Source organism: Panicum virgatum, chromosome 5N (genome assembly GCF_016808335.1).
Source record: "Panicum virgatum strain AP13 chromosome 5N, P.virgatum_v5, whole genome shotgun sequence".
NCBI lineage: Eukaryota > Viridiplantae > Streptophyta > Magnoliopsida > Poales > Poaceae > Panicum > Panicum virgatum.
The window spans coordinates 26,257,141-26,274,216 of NC_053149.1; the positions used below are offsets into that span (position 1 = coordinate 26,257,141).

General features: G+C 45.0%; 1 non-coding gene across 1 annotated transcript; it reads right to left on the reverse strand.

The window, feature by feature from the left end:
- Positions 1–2,018: 2,018 nt before the first annotated feature.
- Positions 2,019–2,125, reverse strand: LOC120677154. Its single transcript, XR_005676216.1, has one exon. It is a non-coding gene; the product is annotated as a small nucleolar RNA R71 (small nucleolar RNA).
- Between the last annotated feature and the right edge of the window lie 14,951 nt (positions 2,126–17,076).

Sequence of the window (17,076 nt, forward strand, 5' to 3'; positions counted from 1 at the left end):
AACACGATGAATACATAGACAGAAGTCACAGATGATCGTGTCCTACGTAACATGAGCAAAGGAGGCCCACAAACCAGACCAAACCGACCAACCAAGCCCCGGCACTGACCATCTGACATCAGGACCCACCAAGCAGTGAACTAGCGAAGGTTGGTGCGAAATGGTGCCAGGGGGGTCGGCCGACCCCACCTGGCAGCCACTGAGGCTAAGTTTTGGCGCGAAGCTTGATCTTATCCTCTAGAGGTCGGTTAGGCATGTTTCCATATATAGATTTGGCGGGAACCGACCTCAAGCACTATTTAAGGGGCCTCCCACCACTCTCTCTCACACACACCAATTGGAAGCCTCTCTCTACACTCTCTTGTGACTTGTACTCCTTAGGGTAGTGGAGCTAGGCTAGTACTTCATCTCTTAGCGAATCCAGTCATCCTCAGGGTCGGCGAGAGACTGGGTCGGCCTCTGGTATGGCTTTGTATTCCAACTTTCTTTATGCTAATCATTCAGAATTCGTTCTTGGTTATATTGCTATGTTCATAGCTTGCTTAGCCTTGATCAGTGTTTATCCAAGTGATAGTAGTTGCATGCTTAGACCAGATGATCTGGGTAAGGATATCGGTTCGTTGTGCTTTCGGGCTTGCCTTAGCATCTTACCTGTCCATCCGAAGGGTGGGGGACCAGGGGTGCTGGGGTAGTGACCTCGTATACGGGCATGGTGCCCGGGTATGCGGGATCCTTCGGATATGACGGTGCTCCAAGGTGTGACTGGGGTAGACCGCAGGTGGGGACAACCCTGTCGGTCCACCGGGAAGCTACTTCTCGGTTAGCGTACTCCCCGACATTCGGGTACGGTGTAGGAGTTCATGCAAAGATGAAACGGGACTGGATGTTCTCCAGTGCGGGTCATTCTCCCCGATGTCCCCAATTTCCATCTCTAAGCAATGCAGCTAACGTAACTTATACGCTAGCATGATTAGTATAACAGGAGTCTTTGCCTATGCTCCCACTAACCTTCGGATTGCTTGTTTATTCTTTATTCATGAGAGCTGGCTGTTCTGTGTGTGTCACATTACCCCTGATTATCATTCATTTATCACTTACCCCTTTATTGTTAGTGGTCTTCTTCTTGCTCATACGTGTCATGGTTATGCAACTAAGTAAATACACTTTACACAACCTCGCCATCCCTTGGGAAAATATAAATAACAATACCCTGAATACTTCTGGGTGAAATGCTACAACGGTATATCCGTGCGCTTGCAGATCCTTCTGTAAATGTTAAGACATACCACACAGCATCTTCGAGGCGCTGTTGCTAGGAACTAACCACTCCTAGTGATGATGCTAAGAAATGCCAACAAGCATTTCTGGCGCCGTTGCCGGGGATGGCACTAGGTGTAAAGTATATTTACTAAAGGACATAAACATGGCAATATAAGTAAGAGGTAGCTACTGCTTATACAGACTAATGTGTTTATCTTTTTGTTTTCTCCTGATTGGATGAAAACAGGGTAGTGTATGTCTTATTTCTCCTTGCCGACAAATTTTGTTGAAAATCCCGAGAAGCTCGTGAGAAGGGTCCGACCTCGCGTCGTTCCTCCTCCGATCTCGCAGTCGACAAGCGAACCAGCTTCCCAAGCACCATCAACTGAACTCATGGCTGAGAAGACTCTCCGCGACTTCTCCGTCCCCTCAGCTGCCAATGTGGCAACTGGACCCAACGTCGATGTTGGGGATGTGAACTTTGAGCTGAAGTCCAGCCTCATTAACATGGTGCAGGCTAGCCCATTCTGTGGCAAGCCGAATGAGGACGTAATGCCCATCTCCAGAATTTTCTAGAGCTTTGCAACACCGTAACCATACGGGGCGTTACGGCTGACGCCATCAGGTTCCGCCTGTTTCCTTTCTCCCTCCCGGGGAAGGCGAAAAAATGGTTTTATCATAACAAGGAAGCTGTCAGCACGTGGGACAAGTGTTCCACGGTGTTCCTCTCTAAGTTCTTCCCGTTGGGCAAAACCAATGCCCTGCGTGGAAGAATTTCAAGTTTCCAGCAGACAAGGATGGAATCCATCCCAGAAGCTTGGGAAAGGTTGCAAGAGTACATACTTGCCTGTCCTCATCATGGGATGGACGAGTGGCTCGTGCTCCAAAGCTTCTACAATGGGCTAACGACTACATCCAGAGCCCATCTTGATGCTGCTGCTGGAGGAGCCTATCTCGATCTCACCATTGCCAAGGCTACGGCCTTAATCGAGAAGATGGTCTACAACCAGGGCTGGAACGAGGAGCTTTCCCAGCTTAGAACCAAAAGCGGAATACATACCGTCAAGGAGACGGATATGCTCGCCGCTAAACTGGACCTCCTATTGAAGAAAATCGATGAAGGGAACCGGCCACAGATGCTTGTTCCCGTTCATGCCATGAACTTGTGCATTACATGCGAGGTTTGTGGTGATGGTGGACACTCAGAGAATGATTGCCCCGAGACCCATGACGATGCAGCCTACATCAACAATAACAACACCGGGTTCCGTCCACAGGGAGGCCAGGGGTGGGCTCAGACACGCCCACCATTCCAAGGAGGAGGTAATAATTTCAATTTGAATTTTAATTCGAACCAACCCTCCTTGAGAGACCTTATTTTTGGCCAAGCTAAAATCAACGAATCCTTAAACAAAAAGCTTGCTGCCAATGATAAAATTTTAGAAAGCATACATGCAAAAGTTGAAACTCTTTCTTCTGCTCATAAAAATCAATTAAGTTTCAACAAAATGATAGAAACTTAATTGGCTCAATTAGCTGCTGCTGCTCCTGTCACTGAGAACGGGAAGATCTCGGGGCAACACGAATCTCCCGTTGAAACAGCAAATATAGTGTCTACCGGGTGGGGCAACCTTCCCCGGCAAACTTCTCGAACTAACCATGCAGGCAGGTACAATCCCCCAAAGAATGACACCTGGGATGGCCTGGTAGCATCAATTCAAGAAGATCCAGGGGTCCCCATGATTAGCTGCTCAATCTTCGATCAATACTATGAGCAAGCACTCTGCGACCTGGGGGCCAGTGTCAACATTATGCCCATGGTGATATACGAGAAACTCTTATACCCTACTCTCTCCCCAACATACATTTGTGTGCAGCTCGCAGACTCTACAATCTGGTATCCCGAAGGGATAGCCAAGAATGTCCTGGTCCGCGTGCGAGACTCCTTCGTCCTTGCAGACTTTGTGGTCATGGATATAGAGGGTGACCTAGGAATCGAGCTCATCCTTGGGCGACCATTCCTAAGGGCCGCCAAAGCAAGGATAGATGTAGGAAGAGGAGAAATCCGCTTCCGCGTCGGAAAGGAGAACATGCTCTTTAGATTCAAACAGAGGGAAGAGCTGCGCATCCTGAACTGACAGGATGACGAAGGGCAGGCAATTTGGGATGCACCAGAATCCCCACTACCAAGACCTACGACCACACGATCAAAGAAAAGACGTGCAAAGAAGGTGTGGTGTAAGGTCGCAAGCTCGTCCTCGTCCAATTCTCCAGGACAAGCCGAGCAGTGGTAAACACAGCAGGAGACAGGTCCCGCTCGTCAGACTTAGAACGACGAGCCCTTGCCGAAGGTAAATCGGTACGTATCTCATTTTTACTCTCCATCATTTTACTTTTCTCGACTTTTTCGATTTTTCCCACTGCATGTTTGAATTTTCAAAACACCCTTGCATGCTAGAAACTTTTCTAGAACTTTTTCTTTCTTTCACAAAAATCCAAAAATATTTCTGAGCATGAAAATCCCTTGAAAAATAATGTTGAACATCTTTCGAAGCAAAGTTTGGCCGGGCACCAAAATTTTCAAAACTTATAACCGTTAGGGAGGCCCTGGGCCCTGGCTGTTAGCCAATGGGCCCACAGGGGGTCCGGCCGAACCCTAGGGTCGGCCGACCCCACCTGGCAATGGCTCCCTGCCACCTTTTTCCAACGGCTAGTGATCATTGTGTGCAGCTCCTAGCCGTTGTTCCCGAGCATTCTCCCTTTAAATAGAGGCCGAGGGGTGGGTGTTGAGCTCTCACACTCAACTCTCATTCGCTCACTCTCTCTCAAACTCTCTCAAACTTTGCTCTCAGGTTTTCATTGGATTTTTGCTCAAAATTTGATTTCAAGAGACATCTCTCTCTCATTTCTTTGCTGCAAGAAAGAAGGAGCAACTCGCGGGTAAGAACATTCATTTCGATTTCACTAACGTAACCCGTTTCGAGTTGCACTTGTTTTTGTTCCATCATGAAAGGCATAGGGCGGAAGGTCTCCGGTGCATTCAAGAAGATGATGGGTGGAAGTTCATCCTGTTCTCGGGGTGGCTCAAGCTCGTACACACCCGAACCTACGCCTATACTAAGCACGATGGACTATGAAGAAGAAGAACAACACGAAGAGATGCAAGCCGAACTGCAAGCCGGAGTCATAGAGATTGATGCGGAAGATTGTGACACCCTAGGTGTCTGCACAATAAAAACTGTATCTGTTTGCTATGCTTCATGTGTGAATTGTTTGAAAAAGGATCTTTTTGTAAATATAAAGGTTATATGTGTAATATTGATTTTATGCAAGGGTCTTTCTGTAGTTTAATTTGAATTGAATGTGTGATTATAGCTTTTGTGGAGGGTGTTTTTGCAAAATGTGGTGTAATCATTACATGCAGGAAACTTTTCAAATCAGCCTAAGTTTGAAGTGAAATTGCATTGAATTTGACAAAATTCCTGGAATTCAAAATCCTTTCCATGTTTTCAAAATTAGCTCTTGAATCTTTGATCAAATAAATTTTTGCACAACATCAAAGTTGTAGATCTTGAAAAGTTGAACAACTTTCATGTTAGGCACTTTTCCATCTGAATACTATATTAAAAGTTATCTTTGATTTACATCTGGGTCCCTGAAATTTTCTGAATTTGCGAACCAGTCCTTTTCTTCTTCCTCCTGTCTGCTCCTCTGTTTCCCGCCGCCAGTGCCGTGCGCCGCCCGCCCGCCGTGGAGAGCCGCCTCCCCGCGCCACCTCCTGCTTGCCTGGTAGCTTCCACGCATCGCGCTGCACCTCCACCGCCCTCCTTTGCCTTGCACTGGAGCCACCCCGCTCTGCCACGCCGCCCAGAACCGCCCCCGCGGCTGCCACCGCAATGCCGTCGTGGAGGGCTCTCTGTAGTGCCTTGGGCTCCCATCTTGCACGCGTCTCAGCACCCCTGGAGACCCAGCATCGCAATCCACTCGCCCTCTCTCTCGCTCTCTACCCCGAACCCGCAGAACATCGCCGCCGCCCCGCGTGAACTCCGACGAGCTCACCCCCACCACGGAACCGCCATTCCAGAGCAGCTCCACCCCTACAGCCCCCACCAATAGCTTTGCCTCGTCCTAGCGCCGCTCCTCGACCGCTTCTCCTCGCCCAAACCCCACGGGAACCACCCCGCCGCCGTGCTCCGAGCCCCGCAAGCCGCCGCTCACCGTCGACACCCCATCTCCGACCACCCTAGCCTCGATTCCAAGCACCAAGAGGTGCCCATCGACCTCTACTCCATTTCCCCCAACCCAGCCCTCGCCGCCGGTGAGCCTAGGCGCCGGTAAAGGCCGGTCAAACCCCGCGCTCCTCTTTGACCATAGCCAAGGACCCCGTGTTTGAATTTGAAAAACCCCAGGGGGCTATCTGCGTTGTCAGTGACTCAGTGGGATAGTGCTATAGGGACTTCTTTGCTATGTTTTTCTGTGAACTTTGAAATTCAATATCAATTCGTAGAAAATTTGTAAAATAATAAATCTTGATGTTTTGGAATCCTCTTGAAGAGATATATGCAGTAGAACCATAATATGGTAGGTGTTTGTTGCAAGTTTTTGCTGTATAAATGGTTTTGTGTCACTAGGTAAATAAATACTAGATGTTTTATCTTTTTCTTAACTGATGTTTGAAGCCATGTCTTGAAGTGAAACTTTTATGGTAGTTTGTTCTTGTAACACTAGTATTTCTATAAAAATTTCGTGGTCAGTTCTCATGTGTAACTATTTGTTTGATTTAATCCTTGTTTAGTAGACTTTAATTATTATAAATAGTTTATTCTGATGTTAAATCATGAAAATAGTTATGAGTGATATTTTTGAATAGTTTAGCTTGTAAATAAAGTTTGAGCCCAAGTTCATGGCTAGAACATGAGCTAAAAATGAATCTTCTTAATCTAAGTGCTGTTTTTTTTATTTTCTCATAATTATTTATTTGTAGATAAAATCATGAAAAATTCACAGTAGCTAATTCATCCCAGTGTAGGCTTGCTGTTAAATTTTGAGCTTCCGTTTTGCTCTATTTTGATCTGTGTAATTCAATCTTGTTTTAGGTGTGGTCTGAATGATTGATTGGTTATGAATAAATGGATACATGTTTTGGCATAAATTTCACAGGGTAGCCTACTCTGTACATGTTATGTTTAGGGTAATTTTTGCTAAATTTATTACTGAATGTGCACTGAGTGACTAATTTATTAGCAAACCCTGAATTACTTGCTATAGGAAACCACTCCAACTTGTTATGAAGTTAGTATAGTTCTTTTATGCCATTGATCATGATGCCTTGTGTAGTTAGAATTGTTAGTTAACTACTCTATAAACGATTGCCCATGTGATACGATTGTTTGCTATTTGTTAAGTTATAGCTTTTTAAATGAAATGTGTGTGATTGTGATTCCATCTCTTGCTTCACATATAGATACGACTGCTTTAACGGACGAGACGTACGAGCTGATCCAGGAGTCCGAGGAAAGTGATCCTGAAGTCCAAGCGAACACCGTCGTACTAACTGAAGCCCCGGACCAAAGTTCGGAAGAGCCTAGAGCTGAAATAGTTAGCGACTACCGAGAAGGCAAGCCCCGGACATAACCTATATTTCAAATTATTATCATTTACTGTTATTATTTACTTGTGCATTTACAGTTCTTAGGATTTGAATTGAAACCCTAGATGCATGATCCTAGGAACCTATGTACTGAACACTAGACCTGAGTTCGACTACTTGCTAAGCTTATAGGACCGGTAAAAGTCGAGTGATTGCCTGTCACTCGCAAGCTTTATAGGAATTGCGTGTTTACTTTCTGTTATCAATATAAGGACGACGGACAGGGTCGTGTTCGATATCATGACCTTTGGTGAGACCCCGTCTATGTTGATGAACTTGCTAAGGTCGCGGTGTGTGGTAGTGTTGGTTAAGTTTTTGAATGTACTAGCCACATGCCGTAAATATGGTACGCGGTAAGCCTAGTAACCGATTGGACCGGGGAATGGATATACCTTTCACTCTCTCTTAGGGATATGTTTTATTTTATGTTGCGCAACACCATGACTATGAGGGACGAGGTATAGAGTGCCCTATGGGATGAGAGAAAGTGCCCTGTGGGATGAGTTGGTGCCCTGTAGTCGGGGAGAGTGACCCTATCCACAAGCCGGAAAGAAAGGCAAACGGTTGTTTGGAAACAACCCGACGGTGTTCCAAACGTGTGTGTTAGGTTTGCCTGGCCAGGTTAAGAAATTCGATTCGAATCGTCTGCTTCGCACAGTTTGGGACTGCTTGATCTCTTTGCCACACAGAGTAAAAAGAGCAACAATACTATGATCAATCTTGATGTTTGCTTAAAGATCTACCTTGATTGGATAGTAGTTGCTTACATAGAATGGTTAATCTACTAGAATCTTGAAAGCTAAAATTTGAAAATAAGGACCTACTCTTTATTGCTTTTCAGCAAAGGAAACCAGAGCCTCACCAACCCTGCATATTCCAGCTAAAGTGGGTTAAGTATACCCGTTGACGGTTAAGTCTTGCTGAGTATTAGAATACTCAGCCTTGCTGTTGAAACTCTTTTTCAGGTATGAGTTTTGAAGAGCAGATCGCTAGTTTGACCTATCCCTGCTCTTTGCCTCCTGGCTGGTCCGTAGAATGGGATACGTCTTCGGCCGGCAATGACTTTGATGAGTAATACCATGCTTGGGCTAGCCTGGTATACTTTGGCGACGTGTTGTAGCTGTCGTGTTTTATCTTCCGCTGTTAAACTCTGAAGTTTTACACTTATGGTTTGTATAACTGCTTTACTAAGTTTGGTTTTGTAATAATGGTTTGAACTGGTTTGTAATCACTACTTTGCCTATGTTGTATGCTTGTGGTTGTAATATCTCTGGACTCGCCTTCGCGCGGGGTATGCTTGTTCGATCCGAGAACCGGTGGTTGTATCGGGACGTTACCCGACAGACCAAGAATTGTTCTGTTTGAAGTGCGTTTGAGCTGGTGTTGCCTTTCTGGTGATGGCCTGCGCACTTGAGCCGGGATAATTCAGGTGGTTTTGCCACAAAGATGCACCATACCTCGACTTGCGGGATGATCGTGAACGACAAGGCTACGCCATCCTCAAGAACAGAAGCTTCGTCCACACCCGAGCATTCGATCCGGACCTCCTCATCAAAACAGGTATGTACGAAGACTTCTCTAACATTTGGCATGCAATTGGATGGGATAACTTCGTCCCCGTTGAGGAGTATGGTTCTCGACTCCTCACCATCCAATTTCTTTGCACTCTTCGGGAGGTGGAAAATGGGGTTTATTTTCGACTTTTCGGGAAAGAGTATTTAATTTCTTGGAAAACTTTTGCCGGCCACCTCGATTTCAACAAACACTGGCCTATTTCTTTGGACCAAGCTTGCCGAGGTTTTAATCGTCATGAGTTTTGGGGCCGGATTTCGGGTCAAGTTGTCCGTGGCAAGTTTGCACCTCGGTGTAGCAATATTCATAATCCAACTCTTCAGTTGATGCACAAGTGGTTGACCATCACTCTCTTTCCAAGAGATGATGTCCGACCCGTGCGCAATGATGAGTTGCTCATTCTCTATGCCATGGTCAACAAGATCAAAATCTCCCCCGCGCATGCTTTGGTTAAGCAATGGCTTTCGAATTTCAAGATGACGGGTCCTATTGAGTGCACTTCTTTGATTACTCGCATCACTACACATATCGGTGCCTTAGAGGGGAATTTTATTCCTTTCATTGAGGGCGACCGTGTATATATCGACGAGGACTATTTGATCCAAGGTCTCACGCTTAAGAAAAGCCCGAATGACTCTTTGATTTTCTTTTACATGGCCTATACAAATGAGATTCCGCTGCCCAATGCAGAGTTCCATTTGTATAATTGCCATTCGCTAACCATCCCTCTCGTTCCACGAGAAGGGGGTCGCAGGCATAGATCTTCTGGTTTGCCTGGCAAGATGACAAGAAGCAGGACCAGAAGGGAGGCAGAGCCGACACCACCACCTCGCAGCCACATCACTCACATCACCATGAGGCCGGTGGTTCGTCATGGCACAGTGCCACCACTGAGGAGTGGACACAGCAGGCACTAGGCTGCCGGTCCACTAGTTCCAGCTCCGGTGGAGCCCCGAATCTCATCAGACGGACGTCTTCGTCCCGAGGTTTCGGTGCCATCACCCAGCAGCTAGGTGAGCTGCGGGTGCAGGGCGACAACATACAAGAGACGCTGAACCAACACATCGACAGTACCCAAGCACGGCAGTGTCACACTGGCGAAAGACTCCACGACATGGAGCAGTCACAGTTGCAGCGACAGGAGGAGTGGAGGGCATACTGCCGCTGGACGGGTTTCAACCCCGACCAGCCGTATTGAGCCTGAAGCTAGCTTGGGGGAGGACCCCCACGAGAGGTAACTTGTATCATTTCTCATTTACTGCTTTCATAACCATGCATGAAACCCATAAAAATTTGCAAAATCAGAAAATCCATAAAAATTTGCATAACTAAAAACAAAATAAAAATTTGCAAAATCTAGAAAGTACCAAAAATAATTCTATGTGTAGTAAACATGGTGTAAGTTTTCCTTGTTGAGATGATGAATAGTTGCTCTATTAATTTCCTTCATATGCTTAGTTACAACTTTATGCTCTACCTAGTTTTGGGTTTGGTGGCTTAAAATGTTCATACCTTAAACTTGAAACTTGTGGGTAGCGGAAAGCATGATCCAAATCTAAGTTGTTGTGAGCTATGATATGGTTAAGTAGAGTTGCTATGATCTTCTCTTATGTGATACTTGACATCCGGAGTATTTAATTTTTGAAAACACAAAAATATAATAAAGTTCCTCGATGATATGAAAATTCCTATCCAAAGCCATATGTTGTTTTCATTGCAAAACCATCCACATATGCAACTTGTCATCTCATTGAGTTTTGTCAAATTGTTGTGACCCTTAGTGAGATTCATTTCATACTCCCATGATCAAGATCACGTACACATTTCCACCACATGCTATGCTTCTACACTAGAAGTAAGCAAAATTCCATCCATCCACAAAATAAAACTCCATGTCCATGTGTGAAACCTCTCTCTCTCAAAAATACATCAAGGATATGGGGCTATGCAAAAAGAAAATAAAAGATGCATACCCAAAGAAGGTATGCCACATGCTTCGGCATGTCAAAAAAAAAAGAAAGAGAATAAAAGATGCATACCCAAAGAAGGTATGCCACATGCTTAGGCATGTCAAAAAAAAAAGAGATAGCCCCTTATCCAAAAAGAAAGAAAAAGAAAGAGATGGTGCATACAAAAGAGTTCATACACCATCCACCAAAAAAATATCCACACACTTGCACATCTTGATCAAGATTTATGACTTGTTTCTCCTTTGGATCCGGTCTTTGACTTAGCAAAATATGAGAAGCAGGTATGCCTTCAAATCCTCCATACCTACAGCTCCACAAAAAATAGCCATTAGAGATAGGTTGAGGAAGAAAGGCACAATAAAAAGCCTTGGTAAGGAATTATACACATTGAGCGATCTGAGAGATCATCCAAGGAACTTTATAAAATTCTTTTGAGAAACTTTACAAAACCTCCGGATTGACGGTTGAACTGAAGAGAAAGAAATATGAGCACTCTATGATACCGTTCTGACTCTCAACCGCCAAAGATGGGGTGAGGCTATTAGCACCACAGGAGTAAGATAAGAGGTAAGAACAAAAGGCCAACTTATTCAAAATCAAGGTAAGAAGCATTCAGTTGTGCCTAAGTATAAGTTGGAAATTCAACATTGTAGCAGCTCCTAATCAACAACGAGCACCTTGTTTCGCTCAGGGACGAGCAAAAGGCTAGCTTGGGGGTGTTGTTGACTGTCGCTAAGTGCGAAATATGACCATCAACTATACTCATTAAAGAAGGAAAACTATACCTCTTACTCGTATATTTGTATCACTAACCTAGCTCCACAGTTGTTTTCGAGAATTTATGATTTCAAGAGCAGAAGTCCGGAATAAGATGAAACACGATGAATACGCAGATAGAAGTCACAAATGATCGTGTCCTGCATAACATGAGCAAAGGAGGCCCACAAACCAGACCAAACCGACCGACCAAGCCCCGGCACTGACCATCTTACATCAAGACCCACCAAGCAGTGAACTAGCGAAGGTCGGATGGGAAATGGCGCCAAGGGGGGGTCGGCCGACCCCACCTGGCAGCCACTGAGGCTGAGTTTTGGTGGGAAGCTTGATCTTATCCTCTAGAGGTCGGTTTGGCATGTTTCCATGTATAGATTTGGCGGGAACTGACCTCAAGCACTAAATAAGGGGTCTCCCACCACTCTCTCTCTCTCTCACACACACACCACTTGGAAGCCTCTCTCTCTACACTCTCTTGTGACTTGTACTCCTTAGGGTAGTGGAGCTAGGCTAGTACTTCATCTCTTAGCGAATCTAGTCGTCCTCGGGGTCGGCGAGCAATCCTTGGCCTCTGGTATGGCTTTGTATTCTGACTTTCTTTATGCTAATCATTCAGAGTTCGTTCTTGGTTATCATGCTATGTTCGTAGCTTGCTTAGTCTTGATCAGTGTTTATCCAAGTTATAGTAGTTGCATGCTGTCGGTGTTTACCGCCAAGCCTGCTCAGGGATACCCTTACTCTAGAACATTGTATGCCTATAAGCAGTTCCACTGCCCCGGGTCTGACAAGCCCCCGAGCTCTTCGTAGCCGAGTCCTGCAGGCGTCGAGTACTTGGCTGGACGTCTTCGAGTACTTCAAGTAGTCAGGACATCCTTCTAGTTGCTTCTGGTCCTTCCTTTAGATACGTCGGTAGTCCTCCAAGTACTTCCGTTTGCTCCGAGGCTGTGAGGTGCTCAAGCCCCGAAATTTTGCTGATATATGATGCGCAAAGTACTCGCGCTCCATATGGAGTAGCCCCCGAGCCTTAGGTTGAATCACAGAATCAGGCTGAGGGTCACTTCAGCCTTTTTTTCTTTTTTTTCCATAAAAATTGAAAAATAAATCTCTGGTGCCTATATCCCGCAGCCCCCGAGCCTTAAATCAAAATCCCTTTTGCTGCGAGTAGCCCCCGAGCATAGATTTGGAATTAAGGATTTAAGACGTGGCATCAGATTTTATCCTTCAAATTATTTGCAGGATTCATCAGATCCAGAACCCGAAAAGACCTCTTTTTCTGGTAAAATCCTAGAAAAATGATACAATTGGGTCCGCCATACTGATTGCACCCGAAATAACTTCAGGAATCAAACCCGGGATGTACGGCTCTTTATTTAGTGCTCACGTGGGATGTTACTGTTTGGAGAATCTGCATTATTGCATCTTTGACTGCGTTCATGAATGCTACCATGAATGCGTCTGTGAATCGTGCACTGTTAATTCATGGGTTCACCTTTAGTAAGCCCCCTTGTGGCTATAAAAGGCGAGGGGAGGCCTTTATCAGATGCACCAAAGTGTAGCAGCCATGGCTTATCCTTGGTGTTCTTGCTCTCGCCCTCCTAAAGTTTGTGTAGTTCCTTCCAACAAAAGATACTAGAAGAGAACTTGCAAGTGACAAGAGAAGTCTCTGCTATCTCATCCTACCACTCTCATGCTCTCATCGGATCCGTTTTGGACATCATGTCCTTGCATCTTCCAATGAGGCAGGTTCCTTGTGGACTGGTTGAGTCTAATTGTGTCATACCCTTGGAGTTCCCAAGTTGAGACTGCCCAAGAACTAACATCTCTGGCGGGGAAGCTTAATCTTGGCACAACGTATTCTGGGAGAAGGAGAAATTTCTCCACAAGATGCTACAAGAGGACTTGCGAGGTGATTACTTTAATCTGTCTCCAAACTCTTTAAACTTTCCTCCCAAAGTACGAGAATCATTATTCCCTTGATGGGAATAACAAGTTTGTACTTTGTCACGGCCTCGGGCCGATCTAGCTGCTGCAGACTTCTCAGGAATTCGAGAAGTGTGCGTGCAGACCCGAGTCGTTTGTAAAGTTATGTAATAAAAAGTACTCGAGTTGTAATATCGAGTAGTTGTACTGTGTCGAGTACTTTCCTTGTTCTGGAATGTAATCCTAGTTAAGGAAAAAAAAGTGTCGAGTAGTCGACTAGGGATGTGAGTGTTTTCTTTTCCAGAATATAATCTCAGAAAAAGGAATGTCTCTTTTCAATCCCGTTGTTTCCGCGATTTGCAATGGACTTGTTGGCCTGTTGGGTGTTTTTACCATGTTGCCACCGCCATTATAAAATGAAACGGTAACTTAGGTTTTACCCCACCGGCCGCCACTTGTTTTTACTGCTTTAGATCTGTCCTTTCGCTCTCGAGCTCCCAGATCCAAAGTTCTTGCTTCCTTTTGCTCTCCGCTTTCGCCCTAGGGTTTCCGCCAGTGTATGCGCGTGAAGCGATCCGTAGATTTCCGGATGGCCCCCAAGAAAGCGACCAAGGGTGTGGCTACAAAGTCAACCCATGATGAGGGTTGGAACACAAATAAGTGTTCTCAATCTAACTTAGATTCTCTGGTATCGCAGAGTCTTTTGGTTCCTAGATCTGTTATCCAATGGCGTCCTGTCTTGGGGAAAGATCATCCATATAAAAATACGGGGGAAATCGTTGCTTTTACCTCGTACTTGGAACGGGGATTGGGGTTTCCTTGCTCTCCTTTCTTTTCTAGGCTCCTGTGCTACTACAGGATCCAGTTGCATCATCTGACCCCAAATTCCTTTGTTCATATGTCTACCTTCGTGCATTTGTGCGAAGCTTTTCTTGGCATCGAGCCCCATTTTGAGCTTTTCCGCTATCTTTTCCATTTGAAACCGCAGCCCAACTCCTTCGTTTTAGATGTAAAAGGCGGTGCAGGTCTCCAGCTTAGACAATGGAAAGATAGAGAGTATATTTCTTATAAACTTAGCAATAAAGTAATCGAGTGGAAGCCCAAGTGGTTCTATATCGAGAACCAGTCAGGGAGCTTTCCATCAATTACCCCAGGCCCCCCAATTCAATGGCCTGAGTGGAATAAAAAACCAGTCGACGAGAGTCAGATTGCTGAACTGCTTGAGCGAATTGCCATTCTGAAGCAGAATATGTTGACTGGGGAAGCAGTCATGTTTGACTGGATGAAGTGAAGAATCCAGCCATTGCAGGCTCGGGAATCGTTTGGATTTCAGTACCAAGGAACAACTGATCCGTCAAGATACTCGAAGGAAGAGATCTCGAATGATGTAGCATTTAGTCGAATACAACGATTGCTAAAGAATGTAAAGAAAATCCCAGTTGTTCCTTGTGCATTTTCTGCTGTGAATCCTCCGAAGCAGGTAATTGATAAGAGTAGTCGATGCGTAGAAATCGATTACTTTACCTTAGTGTAAACCTGATAGGATTTTGCTTTCTGTAGGAGGATGTGGAGCACTTTAAAAGTAGTCATTCACTGCCAGGCACTTATTCACCCTTTTGTTCTTCCAAACTTTCTCAATCAGTTAATCAAGTCCTAAATATGTTCATATGAAGTTTCATATAAACAATTCTTATGTATAATTTTGATTATGCAGATGAGGAGGAAGCTGGCGAGAGGAGTGATAGGGAACCCAGCCCTACTCCAAGCATTGATACCCAAACTGGGCAATCAAAGGGTACTCGATCCACGGCGAGGAAGCGTCACAGCTCCTCCCAAACTACTTGCGACAAGTAAGTAGCTAGTTATTTTTGGAATCGAGTACTTTTGTTTTCGGTTTTGCTGAATTGTGTTTTGCTTTTTCAAGTCCGACGGCTAAAATACCACGGATACCAGCATCTGGGGATGATACTGTGGTGAGACAAACTATCCCTTCCACCACAGTAGACCCATCAAGTGTGTAACACCCGGTTTATAAAAGGACATAAACCGAGCAATCATATACGTGCCAGGATCAAGTCACACGTATATACAACAGAATGAACAATATATCACAACACATATCACATAAAAGATATAATAAAGCCCCTGTCCTTTTGCGAGTTAGACCCCAGAGTTAATGTTTAATTACGTTTGGGCCCTCGGTTTTTGCAGAAAACCCCCTGGAACCTAGTTTTTCTCGCAGATAAGCCCCTAGAACTTGTTTCTGGCCTAGATTTTGCGTTTTAGCTCCGTTTTAGGTGTTCTTTATGTCCACGTGATCGTTGTGACGCGTAGAATAGTTTTAGACTAGTTTAGTGTGCTATTTTTATGTATTGTTGTACTGTTTCTTAGTTTTAGCCTTTGTTTGCTTGTATGCTTATTGTGTGCCTTGTTTTTGGCCATGTGTTCGTGAGTAGACGTTGATCCATCTGAGGAGCCCCAGTACCCATACCCGGAGCAGCCATCTTCCGACCAGTTTGAGCAGCAGCAGCAGTAGTACCAGGAAGGAAAGTATAACATGAACAACCTATCACTTTTAAATACATTTTCATACTGCATTTTAATACTGTATGCCTATAAGGATTTCCTAGCCACTTTATATCCTTTATATATATCCCTTGGGTTGCATTTTGGTTAGTTGTGCTAGGTGCCACGCTATAACACACTTGGTCCTTTTTAATTAATTTGATTAATGGTATATGCAACTTAATTCTGAGAGTGGCCCGTTGGAGGGGCTCACGTCTCGTTAAAAATTGGTTTTTGTTAGAAACATGGTTTAGGGGGCCAGCACGGTGCTTACTGCCTGGTTGGCCACTCTCCATAAGGACCGGTTCATAGAGCGACAACCTGGGACAACAGCACTACCACAAGACTGGAATGGGACGGTCTTGTCTTACTAATTAGGTCACTTTGGTTCGGGAGTAACTTACCGACGGGGCAAGAGGGGAGTCGAGCTTCAATGGTGCCCAGGTACGAGGCTTGGTCTGCGTACCCCTCGAGGTGGGTACCATCGTTGCATTGCCTGAATCCTTAGCGGTTACACCTTACCAACGTGTCCTTTGTAACGGCCTCGTAGTGAGTTTGCTAGTCATCTCACCTAAGGAAGTGTGATGAACAACTAGCGTAGCTCACGACTTGTGGGTAAAGATGTGCAACCTCTGCAGAGTGTAAAACTGGTATACTAGCCGTGCTCACTGTCATGAGCGGCCCAGATCCTCCTTTTGATTAGTGGGGTTATCTCCTTCCGACGAGGGGGGTGCCTCTCGGGGTTACCTTGGCTTGGTTCGGTTTGGTTCTCAGTAGTTCTTAATTAATTTTGATTAATTATTATGTAACTGGGTTTATGGTAATTCATCCACTTGTAGTAAATAGCTTTAATAAAATTTTGCCAAGACTTAAAAGCTAATGCAGTCAGTCAGCCAACCTTAGAGCCTCATAGTTTGTGTTATACTTGTTGAGTACAAGTTGTGTACTCACTCTTGCCTACTCTACTCTTTTTCCTCTTGGGGACACTCTACTGCTGCTCAGTTCCTGCCGACGCGAGGGAGTTCGCTCAGCGCTACCAGGACTACGAGGACTTCTAGGCGTTCGTCTCCCAGTCGACGTCCCTGTGGCCCCCTGCTCAGCTTCGGAGAGTTTTTATCATATTTGTACTTCGCTTCCGCTGTATCAGACATTTTTGTCTTTAATGTAATAAATAATATTCGTACTCGCTTTATTATATCTTTTACATGATATGTGCTGTGATATATTGTTCATTCTATTGTATATACGTGTGACTTGATCCTGGCACGTATATGATTGCTCGGTTTATGTCCTTTTATAAATCGGGTGTTACAAAGTGGGACCGGGACTACTCTTTCGGCGAGTAGTTCATATGTAAATGTTGCC